The following is a 22,963-nucleotide window of genomic DNA, read 5'->3' on the forward strand; positions in this document are numbered from 1 at the left end:
AGCACTCTTTTCTATCTTGGAACTGAGGAGGATTTCTTCTTTACAGCCACTACAAGCTCCACCATGCCAGTGCTCCTCCTCGCCCCAGTGCCACCACTCAGAACTGTGACCCAGATCCAATCATGGGCGAAGCAAGAGAATCCTGCAGCAGCAGAGAGATCCCTGCAATCCCCCTCTGATCAGCTACCATATTCCCCCTCAGTCTGTGGGCTGGGAGCTTAGAAGGCAGCCGCTACTCCGGGGCCTGTGCCAGAACTGAAGTTGAGACTCCGTGCTCCTCTCTCAGCACCGCAGAAACAGATTTTTCCCACTGACCTTCTAAGTAATCTTTGGTGTTCATGGGTTGAGAAGTCTGGAAACCAGCACAGCTACCTGCGATTCAGTCCTCTGAGGACTGCTCCAGGTTCCCTGTGGCCTGCATGCCCACACCAAACTTCATTCCTCTCCCAGCCTGATGCAATATACCTTTCTGATCAACCATCCAGGTTGTCTTGGGCTGGAAATTTGTTTCACTTTGTCGTTTTGTAGGTTCTGCTGCTTTATAATTTGTTTAGAGCCATTTTTTATAGGTAGTTGGAGGAGTTTTGGGGAGAGCTCAAGCAAATTGCTGCTTTTACTCTACCATCTTGGCTCTGCCCCCCACATAGTCTTTTTTAGTGCTAGGAAGTTAGTATTACACATCTAATTGTATCTACATATCTAATTATGATTAAGTCAAAAACTTCTCTCTTTGGTCTTAGAATAATTCTGTAAGTATATACTTAAAAACTCGTGACAGGACATGTGATTTCACTGATATAGGAAACTCCCTCTGTAGATGAAGATGTTTCTATCAGCACCTTCTGTGCAACTCAGGGGCTTTTAGAGTTGTCTAAAGCATTTGAGAGGTTAAGTGATTTGCTCTGAGTCACACAGCTAGTATGTGTCAGGGACTAGACTTGAATTCAGGTCTTCCTAGTTTCAAGGCTGCCTTTCCTTCACTGTGCCATGTTGCCAATCTGTCAATACATACATAGAAACATTATCTCTATATACATATACATACATACATACATACACATAAACACACATACACATATACATACACATATGAAAGTACATACACATGGTGTGCCAAAAACAATAATACATTTTTTAAGCTTAACTGTAAAGACATATGCATAGAGGCTCATGGTTGGCACCATACAAATATCTCTTCTTTAAGCTTCAGTAGCTTAAAAACTGCACTAAGACTTTTGAGATACCCAGTATATGTATGTATGTATGTATGTATGTATACATACATGTATGGATGTATAAAACAATATAGACATATATACACAAATACATGCATACACTTCATGTATGTGTGTTTACTTGAACACCTGTGATTTCTTTGGCATAGAGTACTCTCAGTGAATAAGTTGGTAGCTACTCTGGAACTTCTAGTATTAGCTCCCTGAAGCAATGAGAGGTAGAGGGATTCACCTAGGATTTTAACCTTATTTCCCCTCAACCAGGGTGGAACTTTCACCCAGCTTTTCCTGACACTGAGGCCTTTTCCTGTCACAGTGACCTCCATCATATATAAAGATACATATGTATGCTTTCTTTATGTTTTCTTGAATTCCTTATGACATGGAGATGAATGTGAGGTCTACAAAGACTATCTTAGTGGGGTAAAATTTTTGGGAGATCCTACAAAACTAGATAGGTGCTAGGTGTGGTTCCAGAAATACTTTCTGTGTGTGTGTGTGTGTGTGTGTGTGTGTGTGTGTGTGTGTGTGGTCTTAAAAGCAGCCACGTGAACACCCGGTAATGCATTTTCTAGCCACAGCAACTAAAAAAAAAATTTATTAAGGTATGGAGAAGTCACATCTGCTGTGGTGAAGAAAAAGTCCATGCCAGCAACACTGCAGATCTTTCAAAGTATATGAAGATATATACATTGAGGGGGGTACTGAAGCTATCTCATACCAGGCTTGTGAAAGTCAAATATTAATTTTTCAGTGTGAGCATTTATACCTTGGAAATTGGCAGATGTTACAAACCAGGACTTAATATATTGCTTTGTTAATTGTCTAGATTTAAGAAATTGATGGTGAAAATGTTAATAATGCAGATTAAGCCTAAAATTACATACTTTTTTTTGCAGTGTCACTTATTAAATATTTACCAGCAGGGCTGGCTAAGAAGGGTTGTGTCAGCTGCCATAGGAGACCAAATCCAAGGTCACTAACTAACTTCTAGATCATCAGTAGAAAATGGGTATGGTGGTGAGTTCAGGCAGTTGCAGATATCTTAAATTACCTTATGTTGCAGCGATACTAAAAGCGGCAGATCAGTCAAGCCAGAAAATGACCATGTCCTTTGAAATGACAATTCCACAGTTTCAGTATGTCTTTAAGCAGTTCAAAGAAATGGCTGCTGTTATTGAAATTGTGTAAGAACTGCTTGCTTTGTTGCCAAGTCTCTGTAACCTTTGTAAGATAATGTGTGTCATTGATGTAAACACAATTGCATAAGGATTAAATGCTATTTGTTAAAGGAAGATATAAGTCCTTTGTTACTTTCATAGGGTTAGATAATGGTGTTATTTTAGTCTTTATTCATGTGTTAGACTGTCACAGAATCTCATATCATCTAAGTAAGTATTGTATCGACAATTACAAATAAGCTTGACAAAACAAAAAAGCTTAAATAAGGTAACTCAGAATAACATGCAATAATTTGTAGGATTAGTGAAACACTTGGTGTTATAAGAGAGAATATAAAAATAGCTTATTTGAAAAGTTCAGGTTCAAAAAGTGTCTTAATCAAAATATAAATCTATAGAGCTATCAGCATATTAGATACTGGACAGAGTTATCCTTGGATGATGGCACAAGCAAAGAGAAGATGGACTCCTCTGTCAAGATGAATCTATGCAAAGCATGCTCTTCTTTTCTTTGGAAAGAGAAAAAAATATTTTAATGCATTATCTTACTAAGTAATGTGATTTGAGCAAAGATATGGCATTGGGAAGTTACATAGAAATAACTGCCAGTGGAGAGGACTTTTGGGAGCCAAGATGGTGAGTAAACAGTAAATTGCTATAGCTCTCCCATATTCACCTCCAAACAACAATAAAATAATGCTCCAGAACAAATCTTGGAATGGTAGAGCCAGTGGAAAGATGGGATGGAATAATCTTTTAGCCCAGAAGTCTTGGAGGATCAACAAGAAAAGTCCATTTCACTTAGGTAAAAAGGAAATGCATTCTAGGATAGAAAGCATCACAGCAAATTGGAAATTAAGGGGATGTCCAACAATTGGGGAATGGATGAACAAGTTGTGACATATGAATATAATGGAATACTATTGTGCTATAAGAAATGATGAGCAAGTGGACTTTAGAAAAACCTGGAAATATTTGTATGGACTGATGCTGAATGAAATGAGCAGAACCAGGAGAACGTTGTACGCAGTAACAGCCACTTTGTAAGATGGCTAACTTTGATAGACTTAGCTCTTCTCAGCAATGCAATGATCTAAGACATCTTCAGAAGCCTCATGATAGAAAATGCTATCCATATCCAAAGAACTATGAAGTTTGAATGCAGATTGAAGCATACTGTTAGTTCTCTCTTTTCTTCTGTTTTGTTTTGTTTTGTTTCTTATTTCTTGCGATTCTTCCTATTGGTTCTAATTCTTTTTTACAACATGAGTAATGTGAAAATATGTTTAATTGGAATGTATATGTAAAGCCTATATCAGATTGCACACTGTCTTCAGGAGGGAAGTGGGGAAAGAGGGGGAGAAAAATTTAAAACTCAAAAGCTTATGGAAGTGATTGTTGAAAACTAAAAATAAATTAATTAATCAAAAAAGAGAGCATCACAGCAAGCCATCAGTAAGCCCCACCTCAGCCAACCAGATGGAGATCCTGAGCCCCAGTGTGTTGGATCAGACAAATTCCAACACTAGGACCCCCATGTACTTTAGGATAGCCAGGGGAACCAGCAGACTCCCATTCTGAGAACCATCACATGGTTCAGCAGAGTTCTGGAATGGCAGGTGTCTTCCAGTGGCCAGACCTCCACGTGCTTCAGTACAGCCCAGAATAGAAAGGCATTTTCTTATGGCCAGACCTCTAAGTGCTTCAGTGCAGGCCAGGGCAAACAGGTATCCTCCAGGGGTCAGACCTTTATGTGCTTCAGTGTAGCCCCCGGGGAAATGCAGAAGAACTCCACTTGGCCTCAGCACATGCCAGACACCACCACTGGGACCCCTGCTCAGCACCATGTAAGCTGCAAGACTCTACAGCCTCCAGCATCATCATCCACCTTCCACCTTGTCCCTCAACACAGCACCAGATGTAAGGGTCTCCTGTGGGCTTCAGGGCAACATCACACAGAACCAGGTAAACAGTTAGTGCCTGCAGCCACTGATACAAGAAGCCTTTGACAGAATCCCTTCCACCCTGGAAGCAGAAATCAAATTTAAAAGAAAGGAAAAAGGTCAAAAAAAGATAAGCAAAAATAACAACAACAAAAAGAATATAACTATAGATATTGTTTATGGTGACAGGAAAGACCAAGATACAAACTCAGAAGAGGGCAACAATATCAAAATACCTATGGGCAAAATCCCAAAGAAAAATGGGAAATGGTCTCAAGCCCAGAAAGAACTCATGAAAGAGCTCAAAAAGGATCTTAAAAATCATATAATAGAGATAGATGAAAAATTTGGAAAAGAAATGAGAGTGATGTAAGAGAATTATGAAATAAGAATCAACAACTTGGAAAAAGAAAGCAATTGATTAAAAAGCAGAATTGGGCAAATGGAAAATAAAGTACAAAAGTTAATGGGAAAAAAACACCTTAAAAGTTAAAACTGGGCAAGTGGAAGCTAATGACTCTATGAAACATCATAAATCAATCAAACAAATTCAAAAAAATGAAAACATGGAAGAAAATGCAAAATACTTCATGGGACAAACAACTGACCTGGAAAATAGATCCAGGAGAGACAATATTGGAATCATTGGGCTCCATGAAAGACATAATCAAAAGGAAGACCTGGACAACATCTTTCAAGAAATTATCAAGGAAAACTGTCTTGATGTCCTAGAACCAGAGGACAAAATAGGCATTGAAAGAATCTACCTATCATTTCAGGAAAGAGATCTCAAAATATAAACCCCAAGGAACATTATAGCCAAATTTCAGAACAATCAGATGAAAGAAAAATACTGCAAGTGGCCAGAAAGAAATAATTCAAATATTGGAGAGTCATAATCAGGATCACACAGGACTTGGCAGCTGCAACATTCAAAGATCGGAGGTCATGGAACATGATATTCCAGAATGGCAAAGGAGCTAAGACTACAACCAAGAATCACTTACCCAGCAAAATTAAGCATAACTCATCAAGGGAAAAATAGTCCTTCAGCAAAACAGAAGAATTTGAAGCCTTCATGAGGAGAAGACCAGAACTAAACCAAAAAGTTGACCTCCAATATCAAGACCCAAGAGAAGCACAAACAGGTGAAAAGGGAAAAGAAAACATAAGGGATTCAATAGAGCTAAACTGTTTTCATCCCTATATGGGAAGATGGTACTTGTCACTCTTAAAAATAATATCACTAGCAGTACAGATAGAAGGAATATAAATAGACAGAGAGTATGGGCATAAGATGAATTTGAGAGGATTGCATTTAAAAAATTAAGGGCTGAGAAAGAGGAGTACAATGATTGCAGAAGGAAGGAAGAGTTAGAATGGGACAAAGTATCTTATGTGAAGAGGTGAGAAAGACCCATTATAGTGGAGCAGAAGATGGGAGGTTGGACAGTGGACATAACTTGAACCTTATTATCATCAGTATTACCTTAAAGAGGGAATAATATACACAATCAGTTGAATATAGAAATCTGTCATACCCAACAGGGAAGTAGGAGGGAGAAGATTAAGTAAAGGTGGGGTGTGGAGACTGACAGAAGGGAGGGAAGATCAGGGGAGGTAGTGGACAGAAGCAAAACACTGGTGAGGGGGGAAAGGGCAAAAGGAGAGAGAGGACAAACGGGAAGAAGAATAGGATAGAGGGAAATACACAGGTAGTAATCATAGGTGTGAATGTGAATGGGATGAATTCTCCTATAAAATGGAAGCAGGTAGCAGAGTGGATCAAAAACCAGAATCCTACAATATGTTGCTTATGAGAAACACACTTGAAGCAGAGAGACACATACAAAGTAAAGATAAGGCACTTGAGCAGAAGCTATTATGCTTCATATGAAGTAAAAAAAAAAAGCAGGGGTAGCAATACTGATCTTAAACAAGATAAAAGCAAAAGTAGAACTAATTAAAAGATATAAAGAAGGAAACTACATCTTACTAAAAGGTACTATATACAATGGAACAATCAAATTAGAAGAGCAAGGAATAGTCTGTCAGAACTATTCCTTCTTCTGGAAGAACTCATGACCAAACAAGAGACAGAAAGCATCATAATGTAGAACAGATAATTTTGATCATATTAAATTCAATAGCTTTTGTATAAACAAAACAAAAGCAATCAAGATTAGAAAAAAAAACCCAAAAGCTTGGAAACAATCTTTACAACAAATGTCTCTGATAAAAGCCTCATTTCTCAAATATATAGAGAACTGAGTCAACTTTATAAGAATACAAACTATTCCCCAATTGATAAATGGTCAAAGTTTATGAATAGGCAGTTTTCAGATGAAGAAATCAAAGACAGCCATAAGCATCTAAAGAAGTGCTCTAAATCAATTTTGATTAGATAAATGCAAATTAAAACATTCCTGAAACACCACCTCACACCAATAAGATTGGCTAATATGACAAAAAACAGAGAAGACAAAAAGTGTTAGAGAGGATGTGGGAAAATTGAGATGCTAATGCACTCTTGGTGGAGTTGTGAATTGATCTGACCATTCTAGAGGATGATTTGTAACTATGCCTAAAGGGCAATTAAACTGTGCATTTCCTTTGATCTAGCAATGCCATTACTAGGTCTGTATCCCAAAGAGATCATAAAAAGAGAAAAAGAACATGTGCAGAAATATTTACAGCAACCCTATTCATAGTGGCAAAATACTGGAAATTAAGAGCATGCCCATCAATTGGGGAATAAGCTGAACAAGCTTTGGTATATGAATGTCATGGAATACTATTGTACAATAAGAAATGATGAGCAGGCTTATTTCAGAAAAACTTGGAAAGACTTGTACAAACTGATGCAAAGTAAAATGAGCAGAATTGGGAGAACACTCTACAAATCAGCAGCAGCATTGTAAAATGATCAACTATGAATGACAGCTTTTCTCAGCAGCACAATTATTGAAGACAAGTACAAAGAACTCAGGAAGGAAAATGCTATTCATATCCTAATAAAGAACTGATGTACTCTGAATGCAGACTGAAGCATGTTTTTTTTTTCTACTTATTTTATTCTTTCTTGCTTTCTTTCCCTTTTTGATCTGTTTCTTCTTCGATAACTGTGATGAATATAGAAATGTTTTACATGATAGCATATGAACAAACTAAATCAAACTGCTTACCATTTTCAGAAGAGGGTAATGGAGGGAGGTATGAAAAAAATTTGAACTCAAAATCTTATAAAAGTAAAAGCTAAAAATTTTCTTGAAAAAAAAGTTTGCTGAATTGATAACCCAATAGGAAATAACTGCCACTGAATTTCATAGTAAATTTTAGGAAGTATCTATTTAAATTTTGTAATTAAATAAAATATATAGTGTTGATGAAATGGTATTGTTTTGGGCCTGTTGTCCAGCTAGAGTATTTGTGTTCAAAATGCTCATAAGTTTTTCTTTATGCCTTAATGACAGGACTACAGATTTAGAAATGGAAGGGACTTTTGAGGTCAACTAGTTCAACCCCCATTTGAGGCCAAGAGAATTTGTGATTTGCAGAGTCATGCTGATACTCCTCTGATGCTAAATTCAGGACTCTTTCCACTGCACTATACTATCATGGTCTGTATGCTAGGAAGATATATGAATGGAGAGTTAAGAGATTTGCACACTGATATCCATTCTGCCACTGTTAATTCTCATGGCAAGTCATTTAATGTTGCTGTTCTTTCCTTATTTTTAAAATGAGAGGGCTGGACTACCTCTAAGTTACCTTCTACATCTAAAATTTTATAGTCATAGGAAATCCTGAGTTATTCTTGTTACGTCAACGAATAGTTTTTCTAAACTTAAACTTTATGTAACAGAGAAAGCAAAGAAGCCATCTTTATTTCTAGGAACTGAAACTTCAAATCTATTGATGTTTTCAAAAAGGAGCATGGTTGGATCATTCTGTTTCCAAGTGATAACATAGAAAACCTTCTGTGCAATGGGTTTGAAAACATTTGAAATTTAAACCTGACAAAAAAAGCTGTGTCTTTTAATGAACCTGTCCTTGCATTAGTTGGCAACAAAATACTTGGTCCTTCCACCTAAAAAGTGATTCATCATAGAATCTAGTCAGATGCCATTGTCCCAGTTCTACCTCTATATTTCTCATCATTTCTCTGTACTTCCATGGAATTAGTGACATTTGAGTTGTGTCTTGAAAGAAGACAATAATTTAAATAGAGGTTTGGGATGAGGAGGTGGGAGAGTGGGGAGTCCATTTCAGGCAACTGGAAATTCTGTAAGTAAGAATGCTGAGACAGGAGAAGTCAAGATGACTTTGGGGATTCTGAATGATTTCAGTTTAATTGGAACTTAGAATGTTAGGGGAATAGAAGAATAGGGTGACATACTACTAAATAATAGGGTGAAATACTACTAAAATTGATTGGATTGCTGATGGCCTTAAATGCCAGGCTAAGCTGTTTGTATTTTATTTGGCAGATGTTGCATTAGAATCATTCAAATCATCAAACCTCTGAATCAAGAACTGTTTCTCTGGTAGAAACACAATGAATTGGAGGTGGGAAAGACCAGAGATAGGGAGAGTATTTAGGAGATTATTACAGTAGTCCAAGCAAGGGAAAATGAGGACCTGGCCTAGAGTGTTTCAGCAGGAGTGGTAGGGAGCAGCTAGATGCAAGAATGAACTCTAATCACAACAAAAATGTGGTTTCAAAACCAACTTTAAACTTTAGTCTACATGTTACTACTGTTGTAATATAATAACTAAGATTCATTATGAAATTTGAATATTAAAAGATTTGTTTTCCATGAAAGCAATTTTTATAAATCATATCTAGGAAAAAAATCCATCATTAAAAAATAAGGGTTTTTTTTTGTGTGTGTGTGTTTCATCTATCACTCTTAAAAACTTATGTAGTCATACCCCACTCTATGACTTTAGGCAAGATTACAGGGCAGTTAATTGTATAGGAGCACTATTTCTAAAAAAAAAAAACTAAAAACTAAAAAAAAAACCATTTAATTTTCTGAACTTGACAAATGGCAAAAAGCAGGAACATTTTCACATGTAAAGAACAAGAAAAAGAGATTGTATATAAAACCATTACTTTCTGTTACGTACAGCTTTTTTTAAAGTTTGTAACATTAACGTGTACACTTTCGCATTTATAAGTATATATCAAGAACTATATTATTATTGCTATTAAAAGCAGATGACATTTTTATATTCCAGATATAGAATCTATATCTTAATTGATCCTCATCACAACTCTATGAAATAGGTAGTGGAAGTATCTTACCTCTAAGTCTTCCTACTATAAAACGATACAAATATTCATAACACTTAGTAGAATAGCAGATGGCATTGAGAAGCAGGTATAGCTGGGCCTCCAAAGGGGCCAGTCACTGACTCAAAGTCATTGACCTTCTAATGCTTCACTTGATCCTATTGGAAAATTTGATAAAAATCAGTTTGTCACCATAAAACCAACATTGAGTTTGAGATGACCTTTTCTGGGTAAATAAATTATAAAACTCAACAAAATTGAGCATCAACTTTGAGACAATCAACACAAATCCACATAGAATTGTCTGGCCTTTGAGCAGTTTTCTTTCTCTGGTATTTATCTCATCATCCTCTAACCACTCTATAATTTTCAATGATTTCTCTATTTTACAAACACTCCAAAATAAATTTAATGTGGAGTTTGTGAGAGGGAAGACTTAATTATTTCTAAAACTTACTGAGCATCACCAGGCTTTCTACATCCCCTCATCTCCCACCAATCATTTGGTAGGGGATTCTGCTGATGGACTCAAGGCCCATAGCACTCTTGATGGAAAGATGGGGACAGCAGTGAGGTCAACTCAGTGATTCCTCCAATACCAGACTAGCTTAAAAGTGCCAATTTGAATCTTAGGATGGGTAAGACCACTGCTGATTAACCTATGAAAAAGTTATCTGTCAGTGCAGAATGATTCTTTCTCCCACGCTTTCTCTTATGCTGGTATTTCCCATGAGGAAGAGACTGAAAGGAATAGAAGTCAGGGGTCACATGATTTCCCATTATAAGCTTCAAAGAAAGGTGAGAATGTCAAAGTCAGCCTCATCAGTATCATGGTCACAGCTATTTTTCTCCTACATATGCAATTCTCTCCTAAATTATCTCCCTTGCATGGAAATGTAGAACAAGTTGTTAGAAAATGGATTCTTTATTCATCCATCTATTTCTGGTGGAATACATCTATATAAAAGTTATATAAAATAAAGTCAATTCTCTATGATCAAGATTATGTAGAGGACTCTAAACAAAGTTAATGTCCCAATAAATTAGATTTGTCTTCAAAAAGTATTTTAAAGTTATGCATTTGAAAACATATTTGTAACATGTAGCCTAATTATATCTCACTTAGGTTTATACTGAAGAGATTTTATATTTCCCAAGTGCTCATCAGCTGGTAGTTGGAGAAGATTCAATTCAATGCAATGCACATTAAGTGCCTACTATGTGCAAAGCATAAAATATTCTAGATATATATTGGTTGATATGATAGACAGGCTGGGATTAAAAACCTACTTTAACAATTTGACATGTAGGTAATTGAGATTTGAGTGTCAACAGAATTCAGTTAAAACTCTGACTATAGAATATTATATCACCGTATAGGGAGAAAGCCAAAAAAAAAAAAAAGGAGTCAGAAGTTCTTGGCAGACATTGGATAAACAAGGCAATTGACTTACTGTTTTTTTTTTTTCAGAGTATTTTGAGGAGAGTCATAGGATTCAGGTTTGCATAGATTTTTAGGGAAAGTCTAGCCTTAATTTTAAATCTCTTAAATTCAGAAATAAAATTTATCACTTACTTTCTATGTCAGTGCTAACTCTGAGTTCTGGTGACATAAAAACCACTTTTTTAGTATTGTTTTTCCAAGAAAAAGTACAATTTATAGTAAATCCTACCATTTGGCAATGGGGAAAAATACCAAATCCTAGCTCTTAAACTCAACATATCTAAAATGGAACTCGTGTTTTCTTCAAACCCTTCACTCTTTCAACCTTCCCTACTTCTTTCAAAGTGGCCATCATCCTTCCAGACTGTCAAGTTCATAATGTTGGCTTTATCCTGGACTCCTCACTCTCCCTCACTCTACACATCCAAACAGTTGCCAAAATTTTGCCATTTCCACCTTCACATCTTTCACATTTGACCTTTTCTCTTAAGCCATATAGCCACCATCTTATTTTGGGTTTTTATCACCTTTGCCTGGATTATTGAAAAGGCTTTCTAATTAGTCTTCCTGCTTTAAATATTCATTACTTAAGTCCATTCGACACATGGCTGCCAGTGTAATTTTCCTTAGAGATCTTGTTATGTAATTTCCTTTATCAATTTCTTTTGCTTCCTGTTATCTCTAGGATAAAATATAAATTCTTCTGTTTAACTTTTAAAATTCTATCTAATCTGACCCCAACCTATCTTTTGAGTCTCATTAGCCATTATTCCTTGTTCCAAGCTCTGTGGACTAGGAAAACTGACTTTCTCGCTTCCTTATGTACAACATTCCATTTCCTATCTCCATGATTTTGTACTTACCATCCTAGAATCCACTCTTCCTTACCTCCTTCTCTAAGTTCCTTAGAAAGTTCTTTAAAACATAGGTCAAACAGCATCTTTGACATGAGATCTTTGTTGCATCAGTTGCTAGTGCTTTCCTCTACTTTACTACTTTGAATACACACACGCATATACACACACACACATACAAACTGCTGCATATATTTGTGTATATGCTTGGTGTCACCCCCATTAAAATATGAGATCCTCTTGAGCAGGAATTGTTTCCCTGTTCCTGTGTCTGTTGTACCTAGAACCATACCTGACATATAGTAAGTGCTTAATACATTTCTGTTGATTGATTGATCTGGAATCTTCTGGTTAAACCAATATTCTGTGTAATAAAGTTGTCACTAATAACCTACTTAGGTTTTCAGTTATGGAGAATTGGAATAAAAATACTCAACATTGAACCTCTATCAAAATTATATACGGAAAAGGTATCAGATTTCATAATGTCTCTGTTTCACCATTATGACTATAAATTTTCACTTGGTTATATACATGCAAGAAGTGCTATAGAGTAAAGATTTCTATATGATAGCATATTATAGATGAATTAGCCTTTTAAAGGATGGTGTTCTTATATACAAACAGTGGAGAAAAAATTATTCTAATCAATTTCTGTAGTTCCACCATACCATCTGCCAACATTTTTCCAAAAAAATAACTTTTAAACAACAAGAGATCCCTTGTGTGTTCCTGGCATCATTTTTAAAATCAGTGAACTGAAACATATTCTTAAATTTAATATGAACCCTTTTGGAGAGGACTTTAGTTTGGAACATTCAAAGGGAATCAGTAAGTACTTGTTGGGAGAGAATAAGAAAGAAGATGAAGTTCAACTTTATAGAGTTGTAATGGATCCTCTAGTTGATTAGGAAACAAAATGCTCCAAAGCCAGAGAGTATTGTTGAAGCAAATGCCATCCTTCAGCCAGCAGTGAATGTACATGGCTTGTTATAGAATAGACTAGAATTCTATTATTTACCAGCCCAAATCCTGTGTCTGTTCCAAGGCTCCCCTTCATTGTTTCTCTACTGCTAAAACATTTCTTCTCTGCTACTTTATCTACTTTTTCCTCTGTCAGTAAGATGATTCCCAAAATACCTTGGGGTGCATTCTCAGCTCTGGATGTTCATTATCTCCAGATGCCCTCAGCCCCAGATATTTATTTTCTGCAGACTCCAGACTGCAAACAAAACAATAAACTCGGCTGCTTGTTATGGCATGGAGCAATCTAAAGTGTTTTTCTCTATCTCGGGCAGTTCAGAGACCTTTGCTTCTTGGTATTTTTTCCCCTCTAGGTTTTCTATTTCACAAAAGTGAAATTATATAGCAGTGATCACTTTTCAGAATGTCCCCTATTTTCCTTTCAGGATCATTGGATCATTGCAACTTGTTCATTGATCATCCTTGTGAAAGATCCTTTTGAATGATGAATGGGTTATTGGTAAGTACCATTTTCATCTGAAGGTATTTCAAAAGTGATTGAGTAGATTTCAGCTGAAGAAGAGAGATGCTAGAGTTTATTAGACTTTGAAAAACTCAGATTTCTTTTCATAAAGAATCAGTTCCAGAGCCATTTCAAGTTCTTTGAATGCTTACATTCAACCTTGTCAGTAATGTCAAACTACATATGAGACCTGAGGCTTACAAGGTACAGCTTTTATTCCATGAGAATGTAAGAATGTTTAAAAACTACTCTTCATGTATTTCAAAAAATCAGGGTGGGTGGAGGATTCAAAGTTTGTGTGTAATGGAAATCCACAGTTAATTCAAAAGCCTTACTTTACTTAATGGTTTCCATCTTTTCCTAAGTGACTAACAAATAACATAAGTGAATAGTTTCAAATTCATCTTTTTATTCCTCTCAACCCTTTGGTGAACTGATAATGACTAAAAAAATGCCTTGACTGGAGGAGAAGTGGAAGTAAAGTCAGAAAACAAACCCTGTATAATCAACATTCCCCATCTATTTTTTAAAAAAATTAAATTCATGCTTTTTTCAATGAAACTTTTGGCAGGGGTCATACTAGGTACAGTTAATCCTTCATTTTTCAAACTTAGCCTCTGCCCCTTATGAATCTCAATGGATTTATGGTTTTGTATGCTGAGATGCCCAGTTAATTTCCAGCAATGCAAAGCCAACTTCCAGCCCTGACTGAATGAGAAAAATGGAGCCTCTGTAGACAAATGCTCTGCATTTTGCATTAGGAGAAGGCTGTCAACAAGAATGCTCTAAACAAAAATAATTCATCTAAAGGACACTGCAGTGATACACAGAAAAGCATCCCATACTGACTTCTTATTAAATCTAGATATTAAAAAAAATTCCCCTGGAATACACACCCCTGACTTTCCCAACAAGTCTAGTGGCACTACAACTAGTAAACATCTAGGGATTATCCCAGAACAATTACTCTGAAAATTGGGACTTCATAAACTGGTGTTAAATTTAACTGAGTACAATAATTTATTAACATGCATTTAAATAGGAAAAAGCAAGGCAATGTAGGATAACATTTTGTAATTTTCTCATTTATCCAAATATGCACAAACCTCATTAAACATGCAACACCCAGTGTTCTAAGTTGTAGTAAAGGACTTTTTATGTGTCTCAAGGAGTAAATTTTTAATGGTACTATTTTAGCATTGGGATTCAAGTGTGATTTTCATTTTAAGGGGTCAAGATTTCTTCCCACCACTTAGAATTATTTTTGAGTACTTGATTTTTCTTCTAAATCTCAGTGTCTTCATGGTCCTTAGAGAAAGCTACCATTGATTCATGGAATAAAATTTCTATTATCTTTTTTTTTTCCCCAGGGAGAGAGGCTACAATGGTATCATATGAGGAACACAAGCCTCAAGTAGAATGGATCACTCCTAAATCTTTTAAGCAGAACCAGGGGGCAGAGCCAAGATGGCAGGTGAAAGCAGTGACTTGCTTGAGCTCTCCCCTAAACCCCTCCAAATACTCATAAAAAATGGCTCTAAACAAATTCTGAAGCAGCAGAACCCACAAAAAGACAGAGTGAAACAAATTTCCAGCCCAAGACAACCTGGATGATTGAGCAGAAAGGTGTATCGCGCCGGGCTGGGAGCCCAGTGCAGCGGCATGGGCGTGCAGGCCTCAGCAAACCTGGAGCAGGCCTCAGAGGACTGAATCATGGGCAGCTGTGGAGGTTTCCAGACTCCTCAATCCACAAATGCCAAAGACAACTTAGAAGGTCAGTGGGAATGTGTGGTCAGAGAGGAAGGCGGGTTTCAGCTCCATTCCCCAAGAGCTGGCCGGGGGGGGGCAGCTGCTTCCGAGCTTCGGCCCACAGACTGAGGGGGAATCCAGTGGCTGATCAGAGAGGGACTGCAGGGATCTCTTTGCCAGTGCTGAGGCAGGAATCTCTTGCTTTGCCCTGTGTGGATCTGGGTCACAGTTCTGGGGCAGTGCTGGGGTGAGGAGTGCTGGTGTGGGAGCTTGTAGTGGCTGTGAGAGGAACCCCTCCTCACAGTTACAGGACAGAAAGGAATACTTGTGGTCACAGGCCAGGAAAGGAGTAAACACCTGCCCCTTATCATACCACCTTGGAAGAACTGAAAATTTACAGGTCCCTACAAGTATCTCTGAAAACAGCTACAAACCCCTGAAGCTTGGGACAGTACACTCTCCACATTGGAAGCAGACTCTTACCTTAACAAAGAGTTTAAAACTCAAGTAATTGGCTGGGATCATGAGCAAGCAGCACAAAAAGAGTCAGACTATATTATCTTACTTTGGTGAAAAGAAGATCAAAATATACAACCAGAAGAAGACAACAAAGTCAAAGCTCCTACATCCAAAGCCTCCAAGAAAAATATGAATCAGTCCCAGGCCTTGGAAGAGCTCAAAAGGGATTTTGAGAAGCAAGTAAGGGAAGTAGAGGAAAAACTGGGAAGAGAAATGAGAGTGATGCAAGAAAATCATGAAAAACAAGTCAACAGCTTGCTAAAGGAGACCCAAAAAAATACTGAAGAAAATAACACCTTAAAAAATAGCCTAACCCAAATGGCAAAAGAGGTCCAAAAAGCCAATGAGGAGAAAAATGCCCTAAAAAGAAAAATTGGCCAAATGGAAAAGGAAGTCCAAAAGATTACTGAAGAAAATACTTCCTTAAAAATTAGAATAGAGCAATTGGAAGATAGTGACTTTATGAGAAATCAAGACACTGTAAAACAAATCCAAAAGAATGAAAAATTAGAAAACAATGTGAAATATCTCATTGGAAAAACAACTGACCTGGAAAATAGATCCAGGAGAGAGAATTTAAAAATTATTGGACTATCTGAAAGCCATGATCAAAAAAAGAGCCTAGACATCATCTTTCAAGAAATTATCAAGGAAAACTGCCCTGATATATTAGAACCAGAGGGCAAAATAGAAATTGAAAGAATCCACAGATCTCCTCCTGAAAGAGATCCCCAAAGGAAAACTCCTAGGAATATTGTAGCCAAATTCCAGAGTTCCCAGGTCAAGGAGAAAATATTACAAGCTGCCAGAAGGAAACAATTCAAGTACTGTGGAAACACAATCAGGATAACACAAGATTTAGCAGCTTCTACATTAAAGGACCGCAGGGCATGGAATATAATATTCCAGAGGGCAAAGGAGATAGGATTACAACCAAGAATCACCTACCCAGCAAAACTGAGTATAATCCTTCAGGGGAAAAAATGGTCATTCAGTGAAATAGAGGACTTTCAAGCATTCTTGATGAAAAGACCAGAGCTGAATAGAAAATTTGACTTTCAAATACAGGACTCCAGTGGAACATGAAGAGGTAAACAGGAAAGAGAAATCATAAGAGACTTATTAAGATTGAACTGTTTATATTCCTGCATGGAAAGATGATATTTATAACTCATGAGACCTTTGTCAGTATTAGGGTAGTTGGAGGAAAAAAATATATGTATTTATATGTAGATAGATAGATAGAGGGCACAGGGTGAAGATTAAGGGGTCATATCTGGAGAATAAAATTAAGGGATGAGAGAGGATTATACTCAGAGAAGAAGAAAGGGAGAGGTAGAATGGGGTAAATTATCTCACAAAAAAAAACAGAAAAGAAAAGTCTCTTACAGTGGGGGGAAAGGGGAAGGTGAGAGAATGAGTGAATCTTATTCTCATAAGATTTGGCTTAAGGAGGGAATAACATACACATTCAATTGGGTATGGAAATCTGTCTTACCCTACAGGAAAATAGGGGGAGAAGGGGACAAGAGAGCAGGGGGATGATAGAGAGGAGGGCAGATTGGGAAAGGGGTAATCAGAAGTAAATACTTCTGAGGAGGGACAGGGTCAAAAGAAAGAATAGAATAAATGGGAGGGCAGGATAGGATTAAGAGAAATAGACCTAGTTTTTCACAACATGTCTACTATGGACGTGTTTTGCATAACTGCACATGTACAAACTATATTGAGTTGCTTGCCTTTTCAATGAGGGTGGGTGGGGAGGGAGGAAGAGAGAAAATTTGAAACCTAAAGTTTTAAAAACATATGTTTAAAAAAATGTTTTCACATGCTACTGGGAAATGGGGAATACAGGAAATGGGGTACAGAAGTCTTTCCTGCCCTACAGGAAAGTGGAAGGGGAAGGGGATAAGAGAAGGGAGAGAGATAGAGAGAGACAGACTAGGGGAAGGGATATTCAGAATGCATGCCATCTTGGGGTGGGAGGAGGGGGAGATGGGGTATAAATTTGGAATTCAAAGACTTGTGGGAGTGAATGTTGAAAGCTAAAAATAAATAAATTTATATTAAAAAAAAAAGAAAAATGAGGTGCAAATTTGGAGACATCTCTACTTCAAATGTTCACATGGACTGTTTGTGCCTCATCTGGGGTGGAGCCTTCAGAGCTCATATTAGTCTGATCAGCCATAGCTAGAAATGGTGTACCTTGGTCCCAATATTGTGATGTCATTTTAATCCTCTTTGAGAAAGAAGAACAACAATCATCCCCTGTGATCCCTTACAGAGAGTTATCTTTTATAACAAAGAAGAAAAAGAAGAAAAAAAAATTCAGCAAAATTAACCAATATGTTGAAAAAAATTATGCCATTATAGGTACTATTAGCACTGTGTAATACTAACAATGTCATTAACTTTTATGTTAGTGTATGGATAGTTTCACACTCTTTGACCCCAATTAATATAACAAGATGCCTTTGGTGCTTTAAAAGTTACTTTTATCAGTCAATTTTATCAGGTGGTTATGCCTCTTTGAGTTATAAAATCAATCAATCAAATGTTCAAAAGAGTGTAAACAATTCCTAAACACCTCTCTTGAATTAATCAAGCTAAGGTACAAACAACCCAGTTAATCAAATCAGGAAGGAGTGAAGTGTGCCAAGTCATTGGATAAAATCAGAGGAAGAAATATGTTGGGATTGGTTGAGATAATTAGAGACACCTCTGGAACTATGTGTATCAGAGAAGTAGATTTCAACAGCAACATTGCATCAGTGCTTTCAAAAATTAAACTTTGAAGGCATTTTGAAGATCTGAACTCTTTGGTCTATTACCAGAAGATAGTGGAGGGATTCAGGGAGTGAGCTCACAGAGGATGTCACACTACCTCTATTTCCATGTAATTATGTCATCAGATAGACTGGACTAATAACAAATACTCCATTCTGCTGGGCATAGTGATACATACCTGAACTCGTTCCACTGTGAAATGATGGGGTTGAATTAAATGATCTTGAATTACCAACTCCGGTATTCTATGGGCTGAAGGACCATATCCTACTTTAGTGACCTCCCCAAAGTCCCATAGTTAGTACAGAAAATCAGAATTTCAGAACTGGAAGGGGCCTTAGAAATTAGCTTGACCACCCCCCTCATTTTCCAGATGAGGGAAGAGAAGCATGGTGAAGCTCAAGAAAATAGAAAGAGGAAAGAGAAAAGCCTTTCTTTTACATTTACAAATACCAGGGGGAAATCCTGCTAGTCAATATTGAATTCTAGTTTTAAAATTCTTTAAAAATATTTCTGCAAATCTTCCTTCCCCCCACAGCTTAGGAAATTTAATGCAGCTGCAATATGCTATAATCAAAAGTCATTTTCATCTCCTAGACAGTTCATGCAATCTAATGTGGGTTATTAATATCAGATATGACTCTGTCCAGGAGTGGATTCCAGGTACTGCAGGAGACAGAATGATACAGATGGAGCCATGTCAGAGCTAGAGGGGAAAAAAAAAAAACAACAACCTCTAATAGCCAGGGCATTTTGTTAGCCTATTATTTTCAAGCTTCCCAACTGCAGAATGGATAAAGTTATTAGTTTCTCTCTCTCTCTCTCTCTCTCTCTCTCTCTCTCTCTCTCTCTCTCTCTCTCTCTCTCCTTCCTCCTCCTATCTTTCCTTCCTTCCTTCCTTCCTTTCTTCCTTCCTTCCTTCCTTCCTTCCTTCCTTCCTTCCTTCCTTCCTTCCTTCCTTCCTTCCTTCCTTCCTTCCTTCCTTCCTTCCTTCCTCTCATAGTTGTCAGGACAACGAAGTGAGAAATTCCACCTAATACCATGTCGTTTCAAGAATTATTCAATTCCTGATCATTAGAGGGATTTTTTGACAGGCAGTGTTGTATTCCTATTGAAATCCTGCTTATTCTTCAAGACCCAGCTCTCATGCCAACTTCCTCCTAGAAACCTTCTTATATCTAATACAACATAAATGCTCAGTTAATAATTGCTGAATTTAATTGAATTTCCTGATTTCATCTTTATCTGATAATTTGGAGTTTGAATTTTTATTTGGGTCCTTTTATTGTAGTTCTTATTATATGTCTGTATAGAAAGAGCCTTGGCTCTGGCATTAGAGAGATCTGTTTTTAAAACTTGCATCTGATGATTTAAAACTTGCCTTGCTGCTCATCACAGCAACAAGCTTCCTCATTTGGGCTTCAATGTCTTCATTTGTATCAACAACAACAAAAGTGTGTGTGTGTGTGTGTGTGTGTGTGTGTGTATGTGTATGTGTGTGTGTGTCTGTGTCTGTGTTTGTGTACATGTGTGCATCCACACACATATGCAATTCAATGGCATTTAAGATCCTATCCTCTATCTATGATCCTGAGATTCTCCTAAATTGCAAGCTCAAAAGAGACAAGAAAAGGCTCTTATTCATCTCAGGACCATGGACAGTGAATTGTGCTTAGGAAGCAATTAAGGAATGTTCGTTGAAGGGGTGGACAGAATCTGAGCCTATGGACTGCTAAACAGGTTGGGCTGAATCGGGAGATAATGAAGAAAAACACATTTTCCTGAGTGAAACATCTGTAGTGTTTTTGCTTTTTTTCAGTTAAGGAGAAAATACTTTGCAGAAGTTGCCTTGTGCTTGCGGTCCCAGAACAGAGATAGGTATTGCTACATCAATTAAGATTGTAGATGGGTTATACAGGAAGGACATAACGCACCTTGGCAGGACAGGTGACCAATTTTCCACCTCGGTGGGTGAGAGAAGTGGAAGAAAACATTTCTGATACATATGAAATTTATGGCTAATGCATATTTATCTGGGGCTAACTCCTAGGTTATACCTATCTTATTTTTTATAATGATTTCTTTCAGTCTTTCTGAAACCTGTGGCTTGAAATTTTTGTCCTTAAAAAAGTAAGGGTGGGAATAGACTATTTATTCAAAGTTAACCTGGGGTAAAACTGAATTAAAAAATGACTACTTGGCATTTGTCAGTTGAAAGTTCAAGTAAATGATATTTTGCTCCTGAGTCAGGGAATCTTCTTAAAGAGCTAGCATTTATGCAGTGCTTCAAGGTGTGCAAAAAACATCTATTATCTCCCTTGAGATTCACAAGCATCCTGTGAAGTAGGAACTACTATTATCCCCATTTTTCAGATAAAAAAAAAGACTGAGTCTGAGATAATAAGTGATTTGTAAAGAGTCATATAGTTGATAATTGCCTGAAGTACTATTTCATATAGATTATTCCTGACTTCAAATCCAGTGTTTTATCCACTATGCCACCTAAATGCAGTGAATGATTCTCCCTTCCCCAATAGGAAGTGATTATTACAAGTGTTCATTAACAACTTCCAATCAAGAAACCTATTTTCTTTTTCATACAATTTTTATGAGAATAGGATGCATACAAATAGAGGACATCTGTGATGAGGGATCAGGAAAGCTTTAATAAGATGTTTTCCAAAGTAAGCTATATCTTTATCATCACACAATCTACTAAAAAGTATACAGAATACAGTAAGTGTCCATATTTGATCACTATAAATTATGACCCCATTCCCTAGAACAGTTATCCACTCAACTTTGGAACTCCCACCTTGGAATTGTGCTGTATTTATATTGGTGAGTGAGTATTGTACATAGCTCGTTCACTCTGTCCACTCAGTTCTACATCATCCCATGCTTTATGTACAAACCAGTTATCTACAACATCTATCTTGCCTTTGGCCCTGAGGGCTCCTCTACCTCCCCCACTTCCTCCTGTTTTCCATCTCTTGTTTTAGGCATAGGAATCAAATTGATAATATTTTTCTCCTGGAAAAAGCATTTTGTCAAATTTGAATAGAAATGGATCCTTGCATGCTGCAAAATGACTTACAAAGCCACAAATTATCATTATCTGTAATGTGTTGTCTTTTTATTTATTTTGTTAAACATTTCCTAAGTAGAAGTTGATCTAGTTCTGGCTACACTCCAGAATTTTGGGGTTTTGCAGCTTTGATGGGCTTCAAGTTTAACACCTTTTGGTGAAGAGCAACTCATTATCCCTGCCACTCCCCATATCCAAACACCTGGGTCAAAACTTCCACCATTCAAATGTAAAATCCTTGAGGCTTGGATTGTCCCTCTTTCATATTTGTGTCCCTAGCACTTAATGTAGTACAGGACACATAGCAAAATCACAATTTTTATTCATCCATATGTCTTGGGAAAACCTTCCAATTAGACAATGAATTGGGTCAATGATTAAGCAGAGAGAATAATAGGGAGTCTTGATTTTATGTGTCAGGAAATGGAGACTCTGGAACTGAGAAGTGGAAAGATTGGCTTGCTTAGGATCATATATTGCCTCTTAAAAGTTATCATGTGAGGTAAATTTCAGAAAAAAATCTGGAAAGACTAACATGGACTGATGCTGAGTGAAGTGAAAAGAAACAGGAGAACATTATACATAGTAACATTAATATCATGTGATGATCAACTTTGGTGGACTTAGCTCTTCTCAGCAATACAATGATCTAAGACAGTTCCAAAAGACCGTAATGGAAAAAAGCTATCCATATCCAGAGAAAGAACTATGGAGTGTAAATTCAGAGAGAAGCACAATATTTTCCTTTTTGTTGTTGTTTTTTCTTTCTGTGGTTTTCTCCTTTTGTTCTGATTTTTCTTTTATAACATGACTAACAGTGAAATATGTTTAATGTGGTTGTATATGTATAGCCTATATCAGATTGCTTGCTGTCTTGGGGAGAGGAAGAGGAGGAAGGGAGAAAATAAAATGGAACTCAAAATCTTATCAAAGTTAATGTTGAAAACTATCTTTACACATAAGTGGGGAAAGAAACAAAAAGAAGTTATCATGTGGCTAAGTTACTTTGACTATTATAAATACCCAAATTAACAATAAAAGACATGAAGAAAGATGCTATCTCCATCCAGAGAAGGACTTGATAAATATAAATGTGAATAGAATAATTTTACATTTATATGTAAAATCATATATGTGTATGTGTGCACAGACATATATATACATACATATACATACACACATATGTATATCTATCTCTATCTATCTGTCTATCTATCTATCTATCTATCTATCTACTTATTTGTGTCTAATGATGACCATCTCTAGGGTAGGGGCAGGAAGGGAACAAAAAAAAGAAAAAGAATGAAATTTACATGATAACTTTAATGTGATAAAAGAAATAGCAACTTATACATAGTAGATTTATAATTTCATTCCA

General features: G+C 36.8%; 1 pseudogene; it reads left to right on the plus strand.

Annotated features, from left to right (window-relative positions):
* Positions 1-2,249: 2,249 nt before the first annotated feature.
* On the plus strand, positions 2,250-2,442 carry LOC110206717 (COMM domain-containing protein 6 pseudogene; annotated as a pseudogene).
* Positions 2,443-22,963: the final 20,521 nt, after the last annotated feature.

This window comes from Phascolarctos cinereus, unplaced genomic scaffold (genome assembly GCF_003287225.1).
Source record: "Phascolarctos cinereus isolate Bilbo 61053 unplaced genomic scaffold, phaCin_HiC Scaffold_2;HRSCAF=192, whole genome shotgun sequence".
NCBI lineage: Eukaryota > Metazoa > Chordata > Mammalia > Diprotodontia > Phascolarctidae > Phascolarctos > Phascolarctos cinereus.